The sequence below is a fragment of the Monodon monoceros genome, unplaced genomic scaffold, assembly GCF_005190385.1.
Source record: "Monodon monoceros isolate NGI ecotype Baffin Bay Population unplaced genomic scaffold, NGI_Narwhal_1 Super_Scaffold_21, whole genome shotgun sequence".
In the NCBI taxonomy this organism is placed as follows: Eukaryota; Metazoa; Chordata; class Mammalia; order Artiodactyla; family Monodontidae; genus Monodon; species Monodon monoceros.
The window spans coordinates 54,020,082-54,047,322 of NW_021703778.1; the positions used below are offsets into that span (position 1 = coordinate 54,020,082).

A 27,241-nucleotide genomic window follows, 5' to 3' on the forward strand; every position below is an offset into this window, starting at 1 on the left:
GGTGGGCACGAACCAGTGTGGATGTTCCCCAGGGGCCCAGGGAAGGAAATGTTGTCTCCATGTGCAGTCTGACTATATCATTAGATGTGGTGACATAGCAGAAATCAGCTGACTAGGTCCTTAGATGTGGTGCCATAGCAGAAATCCCCCATTTGCGAGGATTGAGGTTCCAGAAAGGACTACCACCTCTTGACGCCTTTGATGTGGGCCTCCCCCATAACCCAAAGTCCATTGAGGCCTCTGTCAAAAATCAAAGACAGCCACTCACTCAAATCATTCTGGCTGTGACGAGACCCTTGCCAGAACATCTGACTGAAAGACACAATTTGAAGAGAAAGAGCTAAAGAAAGGCACCACCTAGGGCCTCCGGGCAGGCAGTGGAATCAGGGATCAGGAAAGAAAGCTGAAGACAGGATCACGTCTTTGCCACGTGGAAGCCTCTAGACATGGTAGAGTCCCAAGGGCTCTCCTCCAGGGATAGGTGGCCTCTACACCCACACTCCAGGGTTCTGGAAGGGACAGGAGAATCCCTAAACTCTGGCCCCTGGATGGCCACCTCCTTTGGGCCTCAGTGTAATCCTATTGTGCATGATTGTTAGGTCATAATGTCTCTTCAGGACCATATGAGTTCTCACCATTGACCCAACCGAGGCACTCCCCACTCATCCGTGCCCTGGAACATGAGTAGGCTTACCTCACATGCTTTCTGGAAATGAGGATGCCCAAAAGGAACTGAGTTTCTGTTTCTTACAGGTGGTGGACAAAGGCTGACATCACTTGCTCCATGGGCAGTGGACCAAACTCAGATCTTCCTTCCCATGGGGACTTTGGCTAGAGAGGAGCAGGACAGCTGTGTCAACTCCAAGTCCATACCATTGGCATTAGGGGGTCATGCGTGTACACGTACATGCATCGAATGATGCTATGAGACATACCAACAGATGTCTTGTACATCTAGGAACACTTTCACGAACACAAAGTGTGCCCAAATGTACTTGTATGCATTAACATAAACACCTACCTGAAACGCATACCTAACACTCATCTACCTACCTATCTGCCTACTTACCTACCAACCCACGTACCTACATTTCTAGCTCCCCACCTCTCTACCTCTTTGCCTTTCTCTCTCCCTCCCTCCCTCCCTCCATACAAACATAAAGGAACCAGTGACAAGTGGATCTGTGTATGAATAGTTACATAACTAATGTGTCAGGGAAGGAAGGATTGATGAATCACTAAAGACTCCCAGGTGAAGGCAGAGCATCGCTGGCTCTCCTCCCATCAGAAGGCCTGAGGCAAGGGCTTCTTGGCCAGTAAAACTCTATGGATGTGTCTTGCGGAATGGAGATGTTACTCTGGGCTCGATCCTGGTCTGTGCAATCATGGGGTGGTCGATGGGACACTGGGCTTGACCACTTGCCCACCAACACACAGAAAATGGGGCCAGGAAGTCCCACAGAATGGATGCGGGAAGAATCAGATATGTGGAGATGGGCCCATGGGCTCAGCAGCAGTCCACCTGGCAAAGCCCTTCATGGAACATTCAGGCCAGGGACAAGAGCCATCGTCTGTTGGTTCAGCATCCATTCTTGTGGCCCATGGAAGGCCCCCAAACAACAGCAATTCAAGTACTCCCTCCTCAGCCCATGCCATGGAGCCACCCCTCTTCTTTGGTAAACAGGCCCTCAAGATGGAGATGATCTCAGGGCTAAGAGGGTTCTCAACAGCCTTACTAGGAATGCACACTCAGAAGGGGTTTCTCCTCTTGAGGGTGCTCTCTTTGAAGGCAGGGGCTCCCGGGGAGGAAGAACTCCCCAGGAGACTCATTGACCACTAGTGGGTGAAGCAAAATCCATCAGAGGTCTCATCAGGAAGAACTGGCCTCACCGAGACCCCACCATACCTGAAAGTAACCTGGCCAACTCCCATTAAAGCTCAGGGGCTGCCCTTTAGCTTTCTCAATAGCCAGCAGCATCTACCTACCAAGCCCCAGTGGACGGGTTCTTGCCTGCCTCTCAACTTCTCCTGTCCTGGGGCACGATTCTTCCCTACTGATGGTTCTTTGGAGATGGCAAAGCACACATCACAAGTGACTGTCCCTTCAGTATGTCAGTGTGCTCTGCCTTCTGGTGCACACAGATCCTGTGTGGATGTTCCCCAGGGGCCCAGGGAAGGAAACATTGCCTCCAGGTGCAACCTGACTAGAACTCAAGTCTAATGAAAGGCTTTTCAGTGCCCAAGAAACTGGTCCTTATATGTGGTGCCACAGCAGAAATCCGCTCCTTTGCAAGGACTGAGGCTCCTGAAAGGACTCCCCTTTCTTGACGACTTTGAGGTGGGCCTTCCCCATCGTCCAACTTCCAATGAGCCTCTGTCAAAAATCAAAGAGAGCCACTCACCTCGAATCATTCAGGCTGTGGTGAGAACCTTGCCAGAATGTCTGACTGAAAGACACAATTTGAAGGGGAAGAGCTAAGGAAGGTCCCGCCTATGGCCTCTGGGCAGGCAGAGGAACAAGGGATCAGGAAAGAAACCCAAAGACAGGATCACATCTTCACCATGTGGAAGCCCCTAGACAAGGTAGAGTCCCAAGGGGTTTCCTCCAGGAATAGGGGGCCTCCAAACCCACACTCCAGGGCTGTGGAAGGGACAAGAGAATCCTCAACCTCCAGGCCCTGGATGGCCACCTCCTTTGGGCATCAGTGTAATCCTACTGAGCATGATTTTTAGGTCATCATCTCTCTTCAGGACCATATGAGTTCTCATAACTGACCCAACCGAGGCACTCCTTATGCATCTGTTCCTTGGCACGTGAGTAGGCTTACCTCAGATGCTCTCTGGAAATGTGACTGCCCAAAGGACATGACTTTCTGTCTCTTCCAGGAGCTGGACCAAGGCTGACATCGCCTGCCCCATAGGCACCAGGCCAAAGTCAGATCATCCTACCCTTGGGGACATTGTCTGGCTAGAAAGGAGTAGGACAGCTGTGTCAACTCCTAGTCTATACTGTTAGGCATCAGGGAGTCATGCATGAACCCCTATATACATCAAATGATGCTACGAGACATACCAGCATATGTCTTGTACATCCAGAAAGACTTCCACGAACACAAAATCTGACCAAATGTACCTGTATGCATTAACATAAACACCTACCTGAAACGCACAGCTAATACCTATCTACCTACCTACCTCTTGACCCAACTACCTACCTTTCTAGCTCCCTACCTCCCTATCTCCTTATTTTTCTGTTTTCCTCCCTCCTCCCAGACTTACAAACATAAATGAGCCATTGGCCAATGGATCTGTGCATGAATAAATACAGAACTAATGTATTAGGGAAGGAAGAATTGATGAATTGCTAAAGACTCCCAGGTGAAGACAGAGCATCATTGGCTCTCCTCCCATCAGAAGGCCTGGGGCAAGGGCTTCTTGGCCCGCCAAACTCTATGGACTTGTCTTATGGAATGGAAATGTTCCTCCAGGCTCGATCCTGGTCTGTGCAAGCACGGGGTGGCTGACAGCACATTGGGCTTGGCCACTTGCCCACCAACACTCAGAAACAAGGACATGAGTCCCCAAAATTGGATGATCAAGGGAGCAGATATATGGAGATGGGCAAATGGGTTCAGCACCAGTGAAACTGGCAAAGCCCTGAATGGGAATGTTCAGGCCAGGAAAAGAGCTACTGTCTATTGGTGCACAGCATCTCCATCCATTGCATGCCCAAGGCCTACAAACAACAGCAGTGCAATTACTCCATCCTAAGCCCATATCATGGGGCCATGACTCTACTTCAGGGAAACAGGGACTCACAATGGAGATGATACCAGGGCTCCTAAGGGCTCTCAACAGCTTTACTAGAAATGGACAGTCAGAAGGAGTTTCTACTCTGCAGGGTGCTCTATTCGAAGGCAGTGGCCTCACAGAGGAAGAACTCCCTGGAGGATCACTGGATGAGAGTGGGAGGCAAAACCCATCAGAGGGCCCATCAAGAACAACTGACCTCACTGAGACACCACCATCCCTAAAAGTGACCTGGCCAAGTCCCATTAAAGCTCAGGGTCTGCCCTTCAGCTTCTCAATAGCAAACAGCATGTACCTACCAAGACCCGGTGGATGGGTTCTTGAATGACTCTCACTATCTCCTGGCCTGGGGCATGATTCTTCACTACCTATGGTTCTTTGGAGATGGCAAAGCACACATCACAAGTAACTGTCTTCTCAGTAGGTCAGTGTGCTCTGCCTTGAGGTGTGCAGGGACCTGTGTGGATGTTCCCCAGGGGCCCAGGGAAGGAAACGTTGCCTCCAGGTGCAACCTGACTAGAACTCGGGTTTAACGAAAGGCTTTTCAGTGCCTGAGAAACTAGTCCTTTGATGTGGTGCCGCAGCAGAAATCCCTCACTTTCCTAGGACTGAGGTTCCTGAAAAGAATACCCCCCTTCATGGCTTTGAGGGGGCCTCCCCCATAGCCCAACGTCCATTGTGGACTCTGCCAAAAATCAAAGAGAGCCACTCACCTCAAATTATGCAAGCCGTGGGGAGACCCTTGCCAGATTGTCTGAATGAAAGTCACAATTTGCAGGGAAAGAGCTAAGGAAAGGTCCCGCCTATGGCCTCCAGGCGGGCATTGGATACAGGGATTAAGAAAGCAAGGTGAAGACAGGACAATGTCTTTGCCACTTGGAAGCTCCTAGACACAGTAGAGTCTCAAGGGCATTCCTCGAGGGATAGGGGGTCTCCACACCCACACCCCTGGGCTCTGGAAGAGACAAGATATTCCCCTAAACTCTGGCCCCTGGATGGCCACCTCCTTTGGGCCTCAGCGTAATCCTATTGAGCATGATTTTTGGTCCTCATCTCTCTTCATGACCAAATGAGTTCTCATCATTGACCCAGCTGAGGCATTCCCTACGTATCGGTGCCATGGCACCTGAGTAGGCTTACCTCAGATGCTCTCTGGAGATGTGGATGCCCAAAAGGACATGACTTTCTGTCTCTTCCAGGTGCTGGAACAAGTCTGACATCGCTTGCTCCATAGGCAGCAGCTCAAACTCAGATCTTTCTTCCCCTGGGGATGTTATCTGGCTAGAGAGGAGTAGGACAGCTGTGTCACTTCCTAGTCCATACCATTAGGCATTGGGGGGGTAATACGTGTACCCCTATATGCATTGAATGATGCTATGAGACATACTAACACATGTCTTGTACATCCAGGAACATTTCCACGACCACAAAATGTGACCAAATGTACCTGTATGCATCTACCTGACACACATACCTAACAATTATCAACCTACCTACCTCTTGACCCACCTACCTACCTTTCTAGCTCCCTACCTTCCAATCCTTACTTTTCTCTCTCCTTCCTTCCATCCAGACTTAGAAACATAAAGGAACCAGTGGACAGTTGGATCTGTGCATGAATAGGTACTAAACTAATGTTTCCGGGAAGGAAGAATAGATGAATCCCTGAAGACTCCCAGGTGAAGGCAGAGCATCATTGCCTCTCCTTTCATCAGAAGTCCTGGGGTGAGGGCTTCTTGGCCAGCAAAACTCTACAGACATGTCTTGCAGAATGGACATGTTCCTCCAGGCTCGATGGTGGTCTGTGCAAGCATGGGGTGGCCGACAGGACATTGGACTTAGTCACTTGCCTGCCAACACAAAGGAAATGTGTCCATGAATTCCACGGAATGGATGCTGGAAGAAGCAGATATCTGGAGATGGGCCGGGCCCATGGGCTTAGCACCAGTCAACCTGGCAATGCCCTGAATGGGAACTTTCAGACCGGGGACAACAGCCATCATCTGTTGGTGCAGCATCCCCTCTAGTGGCCCACCAAATCCCCCAAATTACAGCAGTACACCTACTCCCTCCTCAGCCCACATCATGTGGCCACCACTCTACTTCTGACAACAGGGCCTAACGATCAAGATGATCCCAGGGCTCAGAAGGGCTCTCAACGGCCTTACTAGGAGTGCCCCCTCAGAAGGGTTATTTCCTCTTGAGGGTGCTCTCTTTGAAGGCAGTGGCTCCTAGAGAGGAAGAGCTCCCCATGAGAATCACTGGACCCGATTGGGCAAAGGAAAATCCATCAGATGTCCCATCAGGTGTAATTGGCCTCACCAAGACACCACCATCCCTGAAAGTGACCTGGCCAAGCTCCATTTAAGCTCAGGGGCTGTCCTCCAGCTCTCTCAGTAGCCAGCAGCGTGTACTTGCCAAAACCCTGTGGACAGTTTCTTACCTGCCTCTCAATTTCTCCTGTCCTGGGGCTCAGTTCTTCCCTACCAATGGTCCTTTTGAGACTGCAAAACAAACACCAAAAGTGACTGTCTCCTCAGTAGATCAGCATCCTCTGCCTTGAGGTACACACAGACTTGTGTGGATGTTCCACTGGGTCCCAGGAAAGGAAACGTTGCCGCCATGTGCAGACTGACTAGAACACAGGTCTAATGAAAGGCTTTGAAGTGCCTGAGAAGCTAGTCCTTAGATGTGGTGGGGCAGCAGTGTTCCCCCCTTTGCGAGGACTGAGGTTCCCGAAAGGACTCCTCCCTCTTGAAGGCTTTGAGATGGTCCACCCCCATTGTCCAACATCCACTGGGCCCACCGTCTAAAAAAGAAAGACATTCACCTCGAATCATTCAGGCCGTGGTGAGGCCCTTGCCAGAACATCTAACTGAAAGACACAATAGGAAGAGAAAGAGCTAAGGAAAGGTCCCGCCTATGGCTTCCAGGTGGGCATCAGAACCAGGGATCAGGAAAGCATGGTGAAGACAGGACTATGTCTTTGCCACATGGAAGCCCTTAGACTCGGTAGAGTCTCAAGGGCTTTCCTAGAGGGATGGGGGCCTCCAAACCCACACCCCTGGTCTCTGGAAGAGACAGGAGAATCCCCAACCTCCTGCCTCTGGATGGCCACCTCCATTGGGCCTCAGCGTAATCCTATTGAACATGATTTTTAGGCCATCATTTCTCTTAACCATATGAGTTCACATCATTGACCCAACTGAGGCACTCCCCACGCATTCGTGCCCCCTCACTTGAGTAGGCTTTACCTCCGAAGCTTTCTGAAAATGAGGATGTCCCAAATGACGTGAGTTTCTGTCTCTTCCAGGTGCTGGACCAATGCAGACAACCCTTGCTCCATACGCAGCAGGCCTAACTCAGATCTTTCTTCCCCTGGGGATGTTATCTGGCTAGAGAGGAGTAGGACAGCTGTGTCACCTCCTAGTCCAACCCTTAGGCATTGGGGGTCATGCGTGTACACCTTCATGCATCGAATGATGATACAAGACATACCAACACATGTCTTGTACATCTAGGAACACTTCCACGAACAAAAAATGTGACTAAATGTACCCGTACACATTAACATAAACATCTAGCTGACACGCATGCCTATTGCCTATTTACCTACGTACGTCTGGATGTTCCCCAGGGGCTCAGGGAAGGAAACGTTGCCTCCATGTGCAACCTGACTAGAACTCAGTTCTAATGAAAGGCTTTTAAGTGGCTGAGAAGCTAGTCCTTAGATGTGGTGCCACAGCAGAAATCTTCCCTTTGCAAAGACTGAGGTTCCTGAAAGGATTTCCCCCCTCTTGACAGCTTTGAGATGGGCCTCCCCAACTGTCCGGGCCTCCCCAACTGTCCAATGTCCACTGGGGCCTCTGTCAAAAATCAAAGAGAGCCACTTTCCTCGAATCATTCAGACCATGGTGAGATACTTGCCAGAACGTCTGACTGAAAGACATAATTTGAAGAGAAAGAGCTAAGGAAAGGCCCCGACTATGGCCTTTGGTTGGGCTGTGGAACCAGGCATCAGGAAATAAAGCCAAAGACAGGACCATGTCTTCGCCACATGGAAGACCCTTGACATGGTAGAGTCTCAAGGGCTTCCTTGAGGGATAGGGGCCTCCACACCCACACCTCAGGGCTCTGGAAGGGACAGGAGGATTCACAAACTCCTGCCCCTGGATGGCCACCTCCACTGGGCCTCAGCGTAATCCTATTGAACATGATTGTTAGGTCATAATGTCTCTTCAGGACCATATGAGTTCTCATCATTGACCCGACCAAGGCAATCCCCACACCTCCGTGCCCTGGCACTTGAGTAGTCTTACCTCAGATGCTTTCTGGAAATGAGGATGCTCAAAAAGACGTGACTTTCTATCTCTTCCAGGTGTTGGACCAAGGCTGACATTGATTTCACCATAGGCAGCAGTCCAAACTCATATCTTCCTTCTCCTGGGGACGTTGTCTGCTTAGAGAGGAGTAGGACATTTGTGTCAACTACTAGTCCATAGCGTTAGGCATTGGGTGTAGTTGCATGTACATCTTCATGCATCGGATGATACTACAAGACATACCAACAGGGATACATGCATAAACACAAAGAGTGACCAAATGTACCTATATGCATTGACATAAGTATCTATCTGAAACGCATACCTAACACCTACCTACCTACCTATCTACTAACCCACCTACGTACCTTTCTAGGTCCCTACCTCCCTAGCTCCTTATTTTTCTCCCTCTCTTCCTCTATATATACTAAGAAACATAAATGAACCAGTGGACATGTGGATCTGTGTATGAATGCGTACATAAATAATGTGTCAAGGAATGAAGAAATGACGAATATCTAAAAGACTGCTGAGAGAAGGCAGAGCATCAGTTGCTCACCTCCCATCAGAAGGCCTGTTGCCATGGCTTCTTGGCCACCAAAACTCTCTGGACGTGTGCTGGGGAACAGAGACGTTCCTTTGGGCTCGATTCTGGTCCATGCAAGCATGGGGCGGTCAATGGGACATTCGGCTTGGCCACTTGCCTGCCAAAACACAGAAAACGAGGCCATGAATTCCCATGGAATGGATGCTTGAAGAAGCAATTATTTGGAGATGGGCCCATGGGCTGAGCACTAGTCAACCTAGCAAAGCCCTGCATGTGAACGTTCAGGCTGGGAATAAGAGCCATCATCTTTTGGTGCAGCAGCCCGTTTTATGGACCATCGAAGGCCCCCAAAGAACAGCAGTGCAACTACTCCCTCCTTGGCCCACATCATTGGGTCCCCCTCCACTTCGGGCAACAGGGCCTCACAATGGAGATGATACCAGGGCTCAGAAGGGCTCTCAACAACCCTACTAGGTAGGCACACTCAAAAGGGGTTTCTCCTCTTGAAGGTGCTGTCTTTGACGGCAGTGTCTCCCCTACTGGAAGAACTCCACAGGAGATGCAATGGCTGCTAGTTGTTGAAGCGAAATCCACCAGAGAGAGTATCAGGAACAATGAACCTCACCGAGACCCCACCATCCCTGAAAGTTACCAGCCCAAGTCCCATTAAACCCAGGGGCCGCCCTTCAGCTCTCTCAATAGCCAGCAGCATCTACATGCCAAGACCTGGTGGATGGGTTCTTGCCTGCCTCTCACCATCCCCTGTCTTGGGGCATGATTCTTCTCTACCGATGGTTCTTTGGAGACTGCAAAATATACACCACAAATGACTGTCCCCTCAGTTGATCAGAGTACTCTGCTTTGAGGTGTGCTCCTCAGGGGCCCAGGGAAGGAAACATTTCTTCCATGTGCAATCTGATTAGAATTCAGGTCTAATGAAAGGTTTTTCATTTCCTAAGATCGTAGCCCTTAGTTGTGGTGCCACAGCAGAAATCCCCCTTTGGGACGACTGAGGTTCCTGAAAGGACTCCTCTCTCTTGACTGCTTTTAGTTGGGCATCCCACATAATCCAATGTCCTTTGGGGCCTGTGTCAAGGACCAAAGAGAGCCACTCACCTCGAAACATTCAGGCTGTGGCGAGGCCCTTGCCAGAAAGTCTGACTGAAAGACACGATTTGAAGAGAAAGGGCTAAGAAGGCCCCGCCTAAGCCCTCCGGGCGGGTTGTGGAACTAGGAATCAGGAAAGAAAGCCAAAGACAGGACCATGCCTTTTCCACATGGAAGCCCCTAGACAAGGTAGAGTCTCACATGCTTTCCTAGAAGGATAGGGTGCATCCACACCCACATCCAAGGGCTCTGGAAGGGACAGGAAGATTGCATCCTCCTGCCCCTGGATGACCAATTCCCTTGTGCTTCAGCACAATCCTGTTGAGCATGATTTTTAGACCATCATCTCTCTTGACGATAATATAATTTTTCTTTTCTAATCCTTTCTGCTATTTTCATGTATCATTTTCCTCTTTCTTCAACATGCGTACCACAAAATATTTTAAAATTAATACATTATGCTGAATATTATTTCCATAATATTTTTTGATATTTAGAAGAAATATTTTTAGTGTTATTTTTTATTATATACAATATTTTTTGTTCTTTCCTTTTTTACTTTCTCAATTTTAAGATTGATGTAATTGTATATGTTCATTTAAACATCCTAAATATTTCTGTTTTTTAATTATCATTATATATTTTTGAATGTTATTATAGTTTTGTTTACCTTTCATTTTTTCCTGTAGAATTAGAATGTTTGTGAATTAGTTTTCCTTTTTTCCACCTTTAGTGTTTAGGAAACATAAGGTCATTTCACTGATCAATTTTATTTTATTAAACACTGATCTATATTGTTATCTCTGTATTTTTCTCTTTGCATAAGAACTTCCTCAAGTTCTATTTTTGAAGCCACATGAGTCTTTGGATTACAAATAAAATAACAGTACAGTTGTCATTTTGATTTTTTAGTGATGCTTGAACATGAATTTTAGCCTTTTTGAACATGGTTAATAAGCCATTGTTATATTGTGTGTTTTCTTCAATATCTTACCCACTTTATAGGTACAGAAGAAATGAATTTCATAATCAATGTAAATATTTCTTCTTATATATTTAGTTAAAAAAATCACATCATCACCTGGCAACCACAGATCAGTAAATATCTCATCAAAAATATTGGATTTGCCCTTAATAATTCTTTAAAGTTAGTTGGTCACTCATTGAGAAAAAATACTTCTCATTCAGTGACACTAGCATAGTCAATTGTAAATGAGAATCTTCTGGCATCATTTATAGCAGGGGGTCCCCAACCCCCAGGCCACAGGCTGGTACCAGTCCTTGGCCTGTTAGGAACCAGGCCACACAGCAGGAGGTGAGTGGCCAGTGAGTGAGCTAAGCTTCATCTCTATTTACAGCCACTCCCCATTGCTCACACTACCACTTGAGCTCCTCCTCCTTTCATATCAGTGGCAGCATTAGATTCTCATAGGCGTGTGAGCCCTACTGTGAACTGCACATGCCACGGATCTAGGTTGCATGCTCCTTATGAGAATCTGATGCCTGATGATCTGAGGTGGAGCTGAGGTGGTGATGCTAGAGCTGGGGAGTGGTTGAAAATACAGATTATCATTAGCAGAGAGGTTTGATTACACAGAGACCATAATAAATCAATTGCTTGCAGACTCATATCAAAACCCTATCTGTGAGTGGCAAGTGACAATTAAGCTGCATCTGGTGGCAGATTTATAGTGGCAAGTGAGTTGATGTACTTCAATTGTACAGCTGCATCTGGTGGCAGGCTTTAAGTCAGAATTCAACAATCGTTTGAGTCTGTGCGTGGCCTGCCCACTATTTTATTTACTACTTCCATCCACAACTCTTTCCCATACTGCGCACTTTTCTCAGTCACAGTTTTGGTAAGCCCACAAGCTAACCCTAGCCAAAATGAATAAAAAACAAACTTTGCTGGAGAGCTTCTTTGAAAATTGGGAAAGACCAAATGATGAGACAGCAGAAGACTCCAATACTGCCAAATAAAAAAAGCTGTATTTAAAAGAAAATACCAAGAGTCCTACTTAAATTATGGGTTCATTGCAACAGGTGATTCACATTCTCCAAGCCCACTTTGTATTATATGTGGCAACTGACTATCCAACAAAGCCTTGAAACCTTCAAAACTGCTTCACCACATGGAGACTAATCACCCTGAATTAAAAGACAAGACTTTGGAGTTTTTCAAAAGAACAAAACATGGACACGAAGAACAGAAGTAATTATTGAAGGCCACAACTTCATCAAATGTGTCTGCACTGAGAGCATCATTCTTAGTGGCTAACAGCATTGCTAACGCTAAGAAGCCCTTTACTATTGGTGAAGAGTTGACCTTGCCTGCTTCTAAGGACGTTGGTTGTGAACTTTTAGGAGAGGCTGCAGTTCAAAAGGTGGCACATGTTCCTTTTTCAGCTAGCATCATGAATAGACAAATTGATGAAATAGCAGAGGATACTGAGGAACAATTTTTAGAGAGGATCAGTGAGTCACCGTGGTACGCAATCCAGGTTGAGGAGTCTACCAATGTTGACCACAAGGCAACAATGCTTGTTTTTGTGCAATATATTTTCCAGGAGGATGTGCATGAGGATGTTATGTGCACTTTTGTTGCCAACCAACACCACAGCTGCAGAACTATCCAAGTCTTTGAATGATTACATATCAGGAAAACTGAACTGGTCATTTTGTGTTGGTATATGCATGGATGGAGCGGCTGCCATGACTGGACAGCTTTGTGGTTTCACTGCTCGGGTCAAAGAGGTCACTTCTGAATGTGAGTCTACACACTGTGTCATCCATAGAGAAATGCTGGCTAGCTGGAAAATGTCACCTGAACTTATTAGCGTTTTACAGGATGTGATTACAATTATCAACCATATTAAAGTACATACCCTTAAGTCACGTCTGTTCGTGCAGCTCTGGGAGGAGATGGATGCAGAGCACATATGTCTTCTCCTATACACAGAAGTGACATGGCTTTCTAAAGGTAGATCATTGGCCTGAGTTTTTGAGCTATGAGAGCCACTCCAGGGATTTCTTTTAAAAAACTGTCACCACTGGCAGCACACTTCAGTGACACAGAATGGGTCACAAAACTTGCTTACTTGTGTGACATATTCAATCTGCTCAACGAACTCAATCTGTCACTTCAGGGGAGAATGGCAACTGTGCTCAAGTCAGCAGATAAAGTGGCTGCATTCAAAGCCAAACTGGAGTTATGGGGGCAACAAATGAACATGGCTTTTTGACATGTTTCAAACATTAGCAGAGATTTTGAAAGACACTTAGCCAGGGACTTCTTCCTCCCAGCTGGTGCATGATCACCTATCTCAGCTTTCAAAAGAGTTTGAGCATTACTTCTGAACCACAAAAGACCCCTAAACTGGGAAGGAATGGATCTGTGACTCATTTGTGAATAAACCAGGTGAATTGACTGTCCGTGCTAGAAGAGGATCAACTGCTTGAGATCGCAAATTACAGTGGCCTTAAAAGTATGTTTGAGACAACTTCAAATCTCCATATGTTCTGGATTAAAGTCAAGACGTAATATCCTGACATTGCCACAAAAGCACTGAAAAGCCTGCTTCCATTTCCAACATCCTGTCTTTGTGCAGCAGGGTTTTCTGCAGTGACAGCAACCAAAACGAGATTATGGAGTAGACTGGACATAAACAACACACTTCGGGTGTCACTGTCTCCCATCACCCACAGCTGGGACAATCTAGTTGCAGGAAAACAAGCTCAGGGTTCCCACTGATTCTGTTTTATGGTGAGTTGTATAACTATTTCATTATACATTACAATGTAATAATAATAGAAATAAAGTGCACAATAAATGTAATGAGCTTGAATTATCCCCAAACCATCCCACCCCTCCCCCACGGTCTGTGGAAAAATTGTCTTCCACGAAACTGGTCCCTAGTGTCAAGAAGTTTGGGGACTGCTGATTTATAGAAAATTGTTTATTATATTATATACGCTCGGTCCATATTAAGATCTGTAATTTTGTGTGTTTCTTAGTGTAAGTACTACATTTTAAGCTTAAAATTTTAGTTCTTTAACAGTCCAACTACTGTATCTCAAATCTCTTTAATGGCATTTTCCTTCAGCTATGGGAGATTCTTTAGTACTTTAAAGTAGCACAAAGCTACTTTTAGAATCCTGTAAAATTATAAAAATATTGTTCTCATCTTGTTTGTTGAAGTAGATTAAACATTGTACTGGGGACCAGTGAATCAAAATTTCTCAACTTCAATATTACTAATTTCATGTTCAAATGAAACTTAGAAATTTACATCAAGTAAGTCAGTCACTGTTTCAAAAGGAAATTCCATATTCCTATTCAGTTTACCTTCTGCTTAAATCTATTATGCTTAGGAGTGCATCTTCTCCAGTCAATTTTCTATTTGGAATATAACTATGACTAAAGGAACCTAGACATCTATCATCAATGCAGTGTTGCATTCCTTGGTTCAATGTCTTACTCAAAGACACATTGAGAAAAAAACAGTGGACTAATCCCTGAATGTACCTTACTATTAAAAATTATAAATCTCTGAAACAAAGTTTATAGGATGAGTATTTCTTTTTACTTTTTAGTAGATAGACAGGATTGGTTTACATAAGTTTCTTTTAAGGTTTCATTTTCTCAAGCACCAAACAAAATGTCTATAAAGGAAATAATGATTCCATATATATTTCCTTGTATTGTCACCTAGGTTTACCTTCATTTTAATTCTATTGATCATGATTTCCAGGTCATCATCTCACTTCAAGACTGTAAGTTCCCATCATTGACTGAAGCCCTGGCTTTTCATACACATATACATATTTGGACCTGAATATATGTACCAGCCAATTATGGCACCAATTTGGACTGGCATATTGACATATTCAGTGGTAGGTACCTGACTCACATTAATTCTCCAAGGCTGCAGGTCAAACCATGCTCTTCCTCTGTACTCATTATTTAAGTGTACAGGAGTAGGACAAGTATCAAAATATAGAACTAAGTCTTTCATGGAACATGGCTCTTGAAAGTTTTTCCTTAATGGAGCAATATGATAAATACTCAGAAAATGACCTAGTATAGAGGTTGTAGACTATTGACAACGCTACACAAGAATGACACAGAACACAAGTTTCTTTGGAGAACCACTCAGAACGTGTCAGGAAAACACAAGAGCATCCCAATTATCATCCTTTATCTATATATCAAAAGATGCCATACTGGTAACATTTGGCATTGTCTATTGCATATGAACTCTCCTAAAATGACACACCTGAAGCCACTTGAAACTTGGAGTTTACAAATCAAGTGTAAGGTTACCGGAAATAGTATTCATTTCCAGGCAGCCTCCATCATTCATAGCACATACATCATTATACTGAAAATAATGCATTAACATGATATTCAGGCACTGAAATTTATATATGGGTTTCCTCATTAATATAATCAATTTTAGGGTTAATAGAAACAGAAAATTACTGAATTTCACATTTTAATCTATGTTGGCAGAATTGTCATTTATTAAAAGTTATTCAATGGTCCTAAAGCAGCAAGACACTATTAGGATCCCATTCAATATTATATAAATATTGGTCATCATAGAGACCTAGATGAGTATTGAACATTGATCTATATGCCAGTTAACAAAATTTTTCTTAACTGTTAATCATGTAAAATTCAAATAATAAGCAAATATTTTGTCATAAGATTACATCAAGTAGATCAGTCAATCAATAAGAACACCCCATATCAATATTCAGGCTGACTAAATGAATAAGTCTAAGTGATTTAGGGTGAAACTTCTCTAGTCCAGTGATCTATTTGGAATGAATTTATGAGTAAGGCTGTCATTTGTTACTTAATGAGAAGGTGTAACTCTTAGCAGTGTATCTTACTGTAATATGTAAAGAGAGAAAAAGAGCGAAGGATAGAACCCAAAGGTGCAACACTATTAGGAATTATAAATCATTAAACAAAGCTTAATAGATGAACAATTTTTCTTTACTTATAAGCACATAGATTGATTTAGACACATACGTTTTTTTTAAGGTTCCATTGTCTCAATTCAAATATATCTCCTTGAAGGACTGGCACCCATCTAATATATTAGTTTCACATATGTATAGGAGAAAACTTATGTTTTTTAGTGAAGTTAGTTTTAGTAGTTTTGTTTTCAGAAGTTTCAGTCTGCGATTGCCAAGTTTCAGCTCCTCTATGATTAATCTTTTTACAACATTATTTAATCTCTCCATATATAATAACACGCCCAAATCTAACTGTTGTTCTAAGTATGTGCAATCTTGTATTTCAGTACTAGTAAGTGTATATTGCAATTGTTGAATAACTAATTGTTCAGTTATATGAGTGAAGGCTTGTGAAAAATATTTAGGTACATTTTTTTTTGCAGCAGGGTTTCATTCCCAGGTGTCCAATTCCAAATTATTTCTCAATTCCATTTTCACTTTTCTCTATAGTTGTATTCTGTATTAGGTTTTGATTCCACCCTGTTTGCATCTGAATTACATCTTTCTGCAATTGTCCCAAGGCACTAAGTATGTTTGTCCATATTTCTGTGTCAATAGAGTTTGCAATTGTTGTCCCAGCTTCTACTTACCTATAAATATGGTAGTTAGTAAATCTCTTTTAGTTTGATCATGACACATTTTAATATTCATGTAAAAACTTTTCATAGTCATAAAGCCTATTGCATACAAGTAGAATTGAGTTGAATTGACTCAAATTAGAAGTAGTAATATTAAAAGCAATAGTCCATTTAATGACCCTAAAAACCTTAAGTATGGAGACTGGAGATTGCTAAGTTCTAAATAAGGTAGGCTTATTTTTAATGGGACACTATATTTTGGGACTTTTAAAGGAAATATGCTATATAATTTGGGCTGGGATATGTCTTCCTCATTGTACATTCATTCCAGTTTTGTCAAACTGGGCTCCAATGGCTATATAATGTAGAGAGCAGCTGGAGTTTTGTGTTATTGTTCAAGGACTTTCAATTTGAATATACTTGTATTTAGTTCGACTGGTTAAAAATTTCTTCCCATTAGTATATTCAATAACACAAAGGGTGATATTTAAGATTGTTTTATTTGGGTAAATAGATCAATAGATAGTCTGTGGGTTTCATTCTTCTAAATTTAAACTATCCAATTGAAGGATATGAAGTATTATGGCAAAATATGTATTTCTTGAGTCCTCACTCCATATTCAGAACATTTGTAATCAATTCAAAATTCCCTGAGGTTAATATACTCACTTTTAAAGGAAGAAGGTCTAATACTATAAGCTTCATGTTCAACTGATATAAAATAGAATAAGTATCAAAATTATAGTGGTCAAGGTAATTAAGGAGTAACACAACAATCTATGTCTCCTACTGTCTGTCCACTAGACAAACTTTTTCTTCAGCCTGCATATTATTTTAAATTACTATCTAGAGAATTTAACCTTAAGGTTCTTAATGGAAATTGTGGCCCACTCAATCATAGGTGTTGGTCTCACAAGAGAAGCATGCATCTACTTGGGCTTCTTCTTCACCTTGATGTGAATTATCAACAAACCTTGATGTGAATTATCAACAAACCTGGTAGGATTCTATCTGGTGTGATGACCATCAGTCTGATATTGGAACAATTTGATATATACCAGGTCTCCTGTTCAATATTGATGGCATACCTCCTCAGGGAAATTTTTCCAGCATCTGGCAAAATAAGTCCAGGGAAGCCTGCAAACTCTTTAAGTATTATATTTGATCATGACTATTTTTTATTGCATCAGATAATGGGTTAGGCTTAAATCCTAAATTCAAATATCTTCTAATTGAAATTTGAAATTTGCTTACTAGAAGGAGTTAACCTAATTTTAATGAAACCAATGGTAAGGCTTTGAGCCACCGCAAGTGAGTGGTTTGATGTAATTTAGCCAAATAAATTTTAGGATATGGTTCATTAATTCCACTTGTCCAGGAACTGGAAATGATAAAAAGTAGGCAAAATTTGAGTACTTGTAAGATGTTACAAAGCTCCTAAATTACAAAATATATAATTACTTTCTCTATTGGATTCTAGATATTTAGGAATTCCAAAAGTTGAGATGATATAATTTAGAAAGGTGTTTTTCACTGCTCGAGCATCAGTTTTAGCCTATGGAAACATGTCTGGCCGTCTAAACATCATACTCAACATTACTAAAAATATTTGATACCTTCTAAAGGTCTAATCTTGATCAAGTCCATTTGCCACCATATTCCAGGAAACATTGGCTTTAGATGGCTTCCTTGACTTATCTTAGGTGTTACCTGTAAATAATTTTTTCAAACAACACATCTTTGTATTATTTACTGAATTATAAGTGTTGCAATATTCCAAAATATTCAGTATATTCCTTCTGTTTGAATGAGTCTGTCAGTGGCATGGAAAAGCCACCCAAGCATACAATGGAAATATTGTAAAGAAAAATTCCCATCATGTAATTCCCATTTTCCTATGGTGTTATTCTTATTTACCCTTGATTTATAATTTTCTAATTATTATAGAGTTAGATATTTCTGAAATTATGAATAGGAGTTTCTGGGTAGAAATAATGGGCATTTAATTTTTCCAGTCCAAAACTCAGTAACTCTTTTCACAACTTGGTCTGAAAATTCTTTTCTTAGATAATTTTTTTTCCAGAGTATGAATTTTACAATCAATAATATAATTCTGTTAGAGAATTTTCAATGACTCTAATACATTGGTGATTCACTTCCCATGTAATATTTTAGTTTCTACCAACGTTTGAAAACCTCCATTCCTCCAAAGTTGGCTGGTGGCCTAACAGACCATAAAGATATTTATTATCAGCATAGATATTCATTTTAAGACTAAAGGCTAGTCTAAGGTAACATTGGCAAGATGGTAAATAGGCATCCCTGTCCCTAGTTCCTTCACAGAAAAACAATTTAGCAACTGTACACAGATGAAAATGCTGTCCTGAGTGTCTGACACCTCAGGGGTAAGGCTATATATAGTACACTGGTGGAGCATGAAAAAACAAGAAAACTACATCAAAAAGGGTTAGAATAAACATTTCACTTTTTACATGTCACCCCTTCCCAGAGCTGGAACAGCAACACACTGAGAAGGATCTCTTTGGCCCATGATTTATCCAGTTGGGGAAAGAGAAACTAAGACATACATCCAACTTCCCCAGGGTTTCAGGGCGTTGTCTGAGAGGCCCACTTATCTCTCAGCTCACATGGAACACTGAGGGAACTGGCATTGGTATACCACCTGGGACAGCTAGGAACAAGGAAAAGGGTTATGGGTTCACAGTAACTTATACTGCAGATCTTTACAGAAGCCTTGTGCTCCTAACAGCAACATTGCCTTGTCCAACCAGGACCCTTGCTACCAGCATTGTTAGAACAAGGGGTCTCCCACCAATCCCACCCAGCCAGAGAACACAGGTACAACCCTGTCCAACTATAAGGCCCAACTCACACCTCTCCCTATGACAGATCCCAGCAAGTGTCCTCACTCAACATCAGAGTATTGGTAGTTTGTCTCTCCTGTCTATGGGTGCCAAGAACTGGCCTTCCCATAATCCCAGGCTGAGCTGACTGGTGAATTACTTTCTTCTGAAGCCAAGATTTAATGAGTTGCTTTAATGAGTTTGTATAAAAGAAACTAATACAGCCACAACAACTAACCCTAAAGAAATAGAGATCTACCAACAACCTGATAAAGAACTTAAAATAATTGTTTTAAAGGAGCTCAGAGAACTAAAAGAGAACACATATAAACAATTGAATGAAATCAGAAAAATAATACATGGACAAAATGTGAAGTTCAATAAATAAATAGAAACAAGAAAAAATCAAACAGAAATTCTAGAGCTAAAGAATACAATCATTGCACTACAAATTTCAATAGAGAGCTTCAGCAGTGCACTTGATCAAACAGGAGAAAGAATTAGTGAACTTGAAGACAAGTCATTTAAAATTATTCAGTCAGAGGGACAAAAAGAGAAAAGAATTTTTTATAAAAGAAAGCCTACAGGAGTATGGAACACCATCACATGGAACAACATTTGCATTATGGGAATTCCCGAAGGAGAAGAGAAAGAGAAAGAGACAAAAATTCTATTTTTAAAAAAATGGCTGACAAATTACCAAATTTGTGGAGAGAAATGGATTTCATGAAGCTTAAGAGTCACAAAATAGCTTGAACCCAATGAGGTCTACACCAAGGCACATTATAATTAAATTGGCAAAGGCAAAGAGATATCCATGAAATCAGCAAAAGATAAGTGACTTATCACACACAAAGGAATTCACATACGACTATAAGTGGATTTATCTGCAGAAACCTTGTAGGCCAGGAGAGAAGGAAATAATATATTCAAAATACTGAAAGGAAAAAACACTTTGCCAATCAAGAATATTAAACTGGTAAGACTGCCCTTTAAAAATAGAGGTGATATTAAGACTTTCCCAGTTAAATAAAAAATTGAGGGAGTTTGTCACCTACCTTACAAGAAAAGTTTAAGGGTGCTCTTCAAGTTGAAATGAATAAACACTAAACAGGAACACAAAAGTGTATGAAAGTACAAATCTCACTTGTAAAAGTAAATATATAGACAAACACAGAATAGTGTTAATAGTTTTAATAGCGTATAAATTAGTTTCATCCTGCTACATAGTATAAAAATGAAAAGACAAAACTATTAAGAATAACTATAACCACAAGAACTTTTTAATAGATTCACAATTTAAAAACAGAAATAAAATCCAACATCAATAAATAAAGTTGAGCATATGGGGGAAAATAAAATTGTAGAGCTTTTTATGCATTTGAAGTTGTTATCAGTTTAAATTAGACCATTATAACTATAGATAGTTCAATGTAAGCCTCATGGAAACCACAAAAGAAATAACCTATGGTAGATCCACAAAAGTTGGAGAGAAAATAAACAGTATAACTGCAAAAAGAATTATCAAACCACAAGAGAACAGGGGAACAAAGGAACTACAAATCAGACAGAAAACAATTAACAAAATGACAATAGTAAGTCCTTACCTGTCAATGATACTTTCAATGTAAATGAATTAAACTCATGATTCCAAAGACATAGAGTGACTGAATGTCCTCTAAAATAACAAGGCCCAACCATATGCTGTTTACAAGAGGCTCGGATTTATGTACATATATAGGCTGAAAGTGAGAAGGAAAAAGGTATTTCATGCAAATGACAACAAAAGAGAGCAGGAATGGCAATATTTACGTTAGGTGAAATTGACTTTAAGACAAAAAAACTGTAATAAGAGACAAATAAGTCATTATACAATGATAAAAGGGCCAATTCAACAAGATGTAACAGTTATGATTATATATGCACCCAACACCCAACATCAAAGCACCTAGCTGACTTAGATTTGACAGAAGTGAAGGGTGAAATAGCAACAATAGAATAATAGTAGGTGACTTTAATAACCCACTTTCAATAATAGATAGATAATCCAGACAAAAAGTCAATAAGAAAACATCAGACTTAACACTATAGACCACTATAGACCTAATAAATATATACAGGACATTCTATCCAATAGCTTCAGAATACATATTCTTTTAAGTACACAAATATTCTCCAGGATATATTATATGTTAGGCCACAATGCATGTTTTAACAAAATCAAGATTATTGAGATTATCATGTGTCTTTTCCAACCACAATGGTATGAAACTAGAAATCAATAACAGAAGGAATGTTGGAAAATTCACAAATATGTGGAAATTAAACAACACACTCCTGAACAACTAATGGGTCACAAAAAGAAATAAAAAGTCATAAAAGAAATAAAAATTAAAAATATCTTGAGACAAATGAAAATGGAAACACAACATACTTATGAGGTGAAGCAAAAGCAGTTCTAAGAGGGAATTTTATAGGAATAAATGCCTACATTAAGAAAAAAAGAAAGATCTCAAATAACCTAACTTTACAATTCAAAAAACTAGAAAAAGAGAAAACTAAGCTCCAAGTTAGCTGAAGGGAGGAAATAATAAAGATCAGAGCAGAAATAAAGGAAATAGAGACTAGAAAAAGCAATATAAATATTTTTAAGTTGTTTTTTTTGTAAAAGATAAACACCATTGACAAATCTTTAGCTAGACTACCTGAAGAAAAAAGAAACACAAATAAAATTATAAATGAAAGAGGAGACATTGCTACTTGGACTAACTTTATGTTTGAGGGAACAGAAGCATCTAAAATCTCATGAGGGTTGACTACTACATAACATACTATTATAGTCTCTTGTGGGTCAGTGAACAATATTAAGTCAGCTTTGGGAATAGGAATATTAGGTGAATCAGACCAAGGTCCAATATCTACATCAGTGACTGTGAGACAGTCATATTCAACCTGTTTTGTCAGGATAAGGCAACATAGTAGCTGGGTTCAAGAGGCTACACTTGCCCAGAGTAGTATTAGGATTAGAAAATAAGATTTGTTCATAGCTAGACTGGCAACACAGTGAGAAATGAATCTTAAAAACTTGTAAAATAGTAACATCATGAGGTATCTATAAGTAAATTGTGTTCCAAGATTAAAGCCTGAGTCTTTCAATCAGGAGAGTTTTTGCTATTATGCCTTGTAAATACCTTTGCATTCCCAGAGCAACAAAATCTAATAACACAGAAAAGTAAGCAATATGCCTATAATTAGGGCCTAAGTTTTGAATAAGCTATTAGAAGCACCCTAAATCTTATGACAGAACATGTAGAAGGTTTTATCAAAGTTAAAAACTAATACACATGGAGAAACAACAGCTATTCTAAGAATGTGAAAGGCTTCTTGATTTTATCTGTACCACAATTTTGGTATTTCATGTAACATACCAGGAGAGGTTTAGCCTTTTCATAAAAGGCAAGGATCCACAACCAACTCTCAAAATCAGTGGAGGGGTGTGTGTGTGTGTGTGTGTGTGTGTGTAACATTGTTTCATTTGTATATTAGGCTGAGTTCAGGATGCAACCATCTTCTGTCTGTTGGCCAATAATACATATCTCAAATATTTGACTTCAGTTTGATAATACTGCAACATATTCAGGAAGACATTATGTCTTGGGAGACTAAGAAATTTAGTAAAGCTAAAGTATCTTCTTTACTAACATGTAAGATATTAGTAGCTATCAATAAATCAACCAGCATTGAATTAGTTTGGAGCATCAAGGCAGAGACAATTTGTTAATTTTTCTTGTAAATACCTAGAGAATACAGTAAATAAATCTCTGAATTTCTGGGGAATCAATTGCCACAAATATTAAAAGCCTACATTGGTAAAGTCAAGTAAGAACATTGACTCCTTAGCTAAAGGTAAAGGAAAGAAAGCTGAACATAAGTCTATTACATAAAAATAATTAGCTTACTCAGACACAGAAGTTAATGTAGTAGCAAGAATGTGTACCACAGGTATCAGACCAATTATGACTTATTTATTGCTCTCAGGTCATGGACAAATCTATAAACAGATTGATCTCCTTGTCAAATCTTTCTTTCTTAAGGTAATATGGGAGAATTATAAGGTAAATATACTTTCTTTATTATGCCTATTTTCACATTTCTCTAATTACTGGTTCTATACCTTGTATTTGAGCTACAGATAGAGAATATGTTTTATACATGGCCATGTTTTTTCTTTATTGTAAACTATAACAATGAGATTCGTCCCTTTTATTAAATTTCTCTATTTTTTTCTGCCCATAAATATAGATTTCCTGTAATTTAGGTGTACGTTTTCAGCACTAGGTGAGACTGCTGTTCTCCCATAGTCTCCCCCCCCTTTTTTTTTTCGGTATGCGGGCCTCTCACTGTTGTGGCCTCTCCCGTTGCGGAGCACAGGCTCCGGACGCACAGGCTTAGCGGCCATGGCTCACGGGTCTAGCCACTCCGCGGCATGTGGGATCTTCCCGGACCGGGGCACGAACCCGTGTCCCCTGCATCGGCAGGCGGACTCTCAACCACTGCGCCACCAGGGAAGCCCCCCTTTTGTTTTTGAAAGCACTTATTTACCAACCTAGATACCTTGCATCCCAGGTGCTCCAACAACACTCTATCCAGAATATAGAATATCATATCCCTTTGTTACATGGTTAAGTCCCTTTTTGGCATTATCAAGCACATCAGAAGACAAGGCATATTCTTCTACGGAAATACCTGTTTGCATGGGAACTTCAGAGGAGAAAGAACAGATAGGTCATCCAGAAACACCCATATCTTGGATATTTTTCTGAGTTAAACAAGAAAGGTAGTAGAAATTGCAGAATTCATGGCTTCAGTATCCACAAGAAAGGACTGGAAAAGTTTAAAATGGGGAAAAGAAACAGAAATGTAAGTTCATTCCATTCCCATTTCTAAGGTTCTCTCATTATGTCAATTTTGTCCATAAGTTTGCACCATTTGCCAATTACTTTCTGTCTGATTTCCTGGAGTGGGAAAGAACCGCTTGAGGAGGTGGTAAAGCTTCAGGGTTAGGTTGTATCCCTTGCATTTCCTCAGTCTGTTCCAGCATTATTTTTGCCAATGTCTTGACTTTTCAATAGTGAATTATTGACTTTCCATCAGGGTGTGCCTTCTTATTTGTTGGGGTCTCCAGATAATATTGTGTTCCCTTGTAAATAATTATAACTAGGCAACTAAGCTGCAGTCTTAAGTTTCTTTACGGCTAATCTTTCTACATATTTTCTCAAAACTGGATTGTAGCCACCAATATCTGAGAAATTATCTGTTCTTATCATCAACCTACTTTTTCTCCTACTTGTATTTAAATTCCTGGCAACAAAAGTGCCATAAGTCTATTCTGATCTTCACATGGATTTATATATATAAACGTATAAAATGCCTCAGTGAACTGTGTTGAAAAACAATGAAGGACTCAGCTTCTGAGTACAGCATTTAGCTTCTCTCAGTTTACCTTCTGCAGAAAGGTTTCGAGGAATCTTGTCATTAGTCTCTCATGTTAGGTTTCCAAGGTACAAAGAATAGAATAGCCTGAGTTGTTGGAGGAAGTGTACAGTTGGATTCCTGAGGACTTGGAACTCCCTAATATGGGGATTACTATTTTACCTTCATTGTGCCTGTTCCATTAGTCAACTGGAGGCAACAGTTTGTGTAGCAGCCAGTATGCATCCCCATGTATAGGGCCGTAGACTGAAAACACAGTGCAGAGCACCTCCGGAAAATTTTGTGGATCTCTCCAGAGCACTAGGGAAAAGGGCATATGGATTCTTACTATTTCTAGTCCTTCCAGCAGCCCTTAATACCTTCTACCAGTTATTTGATTTGCTGGAGATACAAAAGCATAGGGCTGATATTCTTCTTATTGAAATGAAAAATAAATTCTTTTCTATGACAATGTAGTTTCAGTTCTCATTTTGCCATTTAGTAGTATGACTGTTTTGATTCCCTTTCTTCCAGGTCATTAGGCAACCACTGCCCAACCTCATGTTTTCATTCTATGACACAGTCCCTTACACAACTTTTCAATGACTACTTGTGTTTTACTCTTAATCATATCTGCTTCCATAGCTCTGTTTTGCATAGCCTAGAACACTCCTACATCCTTTCCCAAGAATGGCTCCTATGCTGGGGATTAACATAATGACATAAGCCATGGCACTTCCCTTATACATTTATTTGATCCTGAAAAGTCTAACCAGGGTTGGGTTTCTTAAAAACCTTGTGCCAAAATAGATTAGGGTTTGGGTAGATTCAGTGAAGTTAGTCTGTGTAGCTTTCATGTATCCCTGGTGTAGCAGGACAGAAAGTCATCTTTCTCAGTAGTCTTTGTATAAGAGGACAGTAGTCAAAAATGAAAACTGTATTTCATGGGTACTATTCCTAAAAAGTAAATAGGATACCAGGAAGCTCCTAATTTTATTGATTTTTACATCCACAGGAAAACAAATATCTGGATCGCATGGATTCACACTTCCCAGAATCCTTGAATAGTCATAGTCCAAAAACGATCCACAAGTGTAACACATTAAAACTCTGAAATAATATAACAGGCTTGAATTTGTCTACTTGGACATTTAGAACCAAGCAAATATTGCACCATAGAGATGGTATTGATGAATCACAAACCTTTTGCAACTTCCAGTAAAGCACACTCAGGTGAAAAGCGAAATTCTTCTGATGAAGATCCCATTTTATATATATATATATATATATATATATCACTAATGGAGAAAAAGAACCCATAATGATATTTATATCATCAGAAAGAATAAAGCTAAATGCCCTAGAAGTAAGTCTTTACTAGTTTAGAAGTGTGTTTCACACTTACCAGTTATCAAAGGCAGCCTAATCCATTTAATGTACACACAATATAAAAGAGTTGAGGTATAATTTCAAAAAAATAAACCACCACAATCTGATTAATATAAAAGAAACCATTGTTTACCTGGAAAGAGGTAGAAGAGGTGGATGAAACAAATTTCCCATATGGGCTTTATTACCTGAAGTCCATGAATAGAGTTTCTACTACAGTGAAGCTAAGAACCCTCACTCCCACTTCGTAATCCAGGATTGTCACCTCTGCTGGGCCCCAGAGTAATTTTATTAAGCATGATTTTTATGCAATCACATCTCCTCAAGATATGATGTCCTCATTCACTCAAACCATGGCATCACCCACAACTATAATTTCTTTGTCCTGTAAATTTTTACTAATGGCATCCTTAAATTCTGGGTCCCAAGTGGACTGGAGATCTGAGAGATTCAGTGCAGGACAACTGGGTAGTTAATCATGCCCCAGGGGAAGTGAGCTCAAGTGTCTTCTTCCCCATTTGTTTTTGTCTATGAGGAAGGATCAGGGCGGTAGTCAAAGAAGAAAACTATGTATCTCATGTTTGCATTTCTCATATGTTCCTCTGTGATTTATACAGGAAGGATATTACTAAAAAAAAAAAAAAAAAAGACAGGGCCACATTCCTTTGTATATAGACCAGTGATTCACCTAACATATTCAAATTGAAGCAAATAAGATACCTTGGCCTCAAGAACCTGTCAGGAGCCTTTATGCAGAAATAAAATCTTGCTATTAACAAGCTCTTGGCTGTATCTTCCAGGAAGCCAGAGCAGAAAAAATAATGGCATCACTCATAGCATGGATTTTCCACTTAAAATAAATCTAATGAAGCCACATGATATTCAGAAGCTAGATATCGGTATCAGGCTGCTTATAATTTTATTCAATCTCACTTATTATACCTGAATCTTAAACCTCTGGCTGCAGTTGCCATGGCCCTTCAATTGTGAGTAGTTCATTTATGATGCACAAATATCACAACACCTTAGCAAACTCAAAATAATCTAACAAGTAAATTTGTCTATATATGAATTTAGATCTAACCAAACAATGCACCATAGAAATAATACTAGTGAATGATAAGA

The 27,241-nt window shown here is 40.8% G+C and overlaps 7 non-coding genes and 1 pseudogene across 7 annotated transcripts; all 8 read right to left on the reverse strand.

The window, feature by feature from the left end:
* Nucleotides 1–563: 563 nt before the first annotated feature.
* LOC114905307 lies at nt 564–644 on the reverse strand. Its single transcript, XR_003796155.1, has one exon. It is a non-coding gene; the product is annotated as a small nucleolar RNA SNORD115 (small nucleolar RNA).
* Nucleotides 645–2,697: 2,053 nt separating this feature from the next.
* Nucleotides 2,698–2,778, reverse strand: LOC114905305. Its single transcript, XR_003796153.1, has one exon. It is a non-coding gene; the product is annotated as a small nucleolar RNA SNORD115 (small nucleolar RNA).
* A 2,042-nt stretch (nt 2,779–4,820) lies between these two features.
* Nucleotides 4,821–4,900, reverse strand: LOC114905304. Its single transcript, XR_003796152.1, has one exon. It is a non-coding gene; the product is annotated as a small nucleolar RNA SNORD115 (small nucleolar RNA).
* Nucleotides 4,901–6,935: 2,035 nt separating this feature from the next.
* Nucleotides 6,936–7,013, reverse strand: LOC114905309. The gene has a single exon (XR_003796156.1). It is a non-coding gene; the product is annotated as a small nucleolar RNA SNORD115 (small nucleolar RNA).
* A 985-nt stretch (nt 7,014–7,998) lies between these two features.
* On the reverse strand, nt 7,999–8,079 carry LOC114905303. The gene has a single exon (XR_003796151.1). It is a non-coding gene; the product is annotated as a small nucleolar RNA SNORD115 (small nucleolar RNA).
* Nucleotides 8,080–10,088: 2,009 nt separating this feature from the next.
* Nucleotides 10,089–10,169, reverse strand: LOC114905310. Its single transcript, XR_003796157.1, has one exon. It is a non-coding gene; the product is annotated as a small nucleolar RNA SNORD115 (small nucleolar RNA).
* A 4,332-nt stretch (nt 10,170–14,501) lies between these two features.
* Nucleotides 14,502–14,580, reverse strand: LOC114905312. The gene has a single exon (XR_003796159.1). It is a non-coding gene; the product is annotated as a small nucleolar RNA SNORD115 (small nucleolar RNA).
* Nucleotides 14,581–26,388: 11,808 nt separating this feature from the next.
* Nucleotides 26,389–26,464, reverse strand: LOC114905313 (annotated as a pseudogene).
* Between the last annotated feature and the right edge of the window lie 777 nt (nt 26,465–27,241).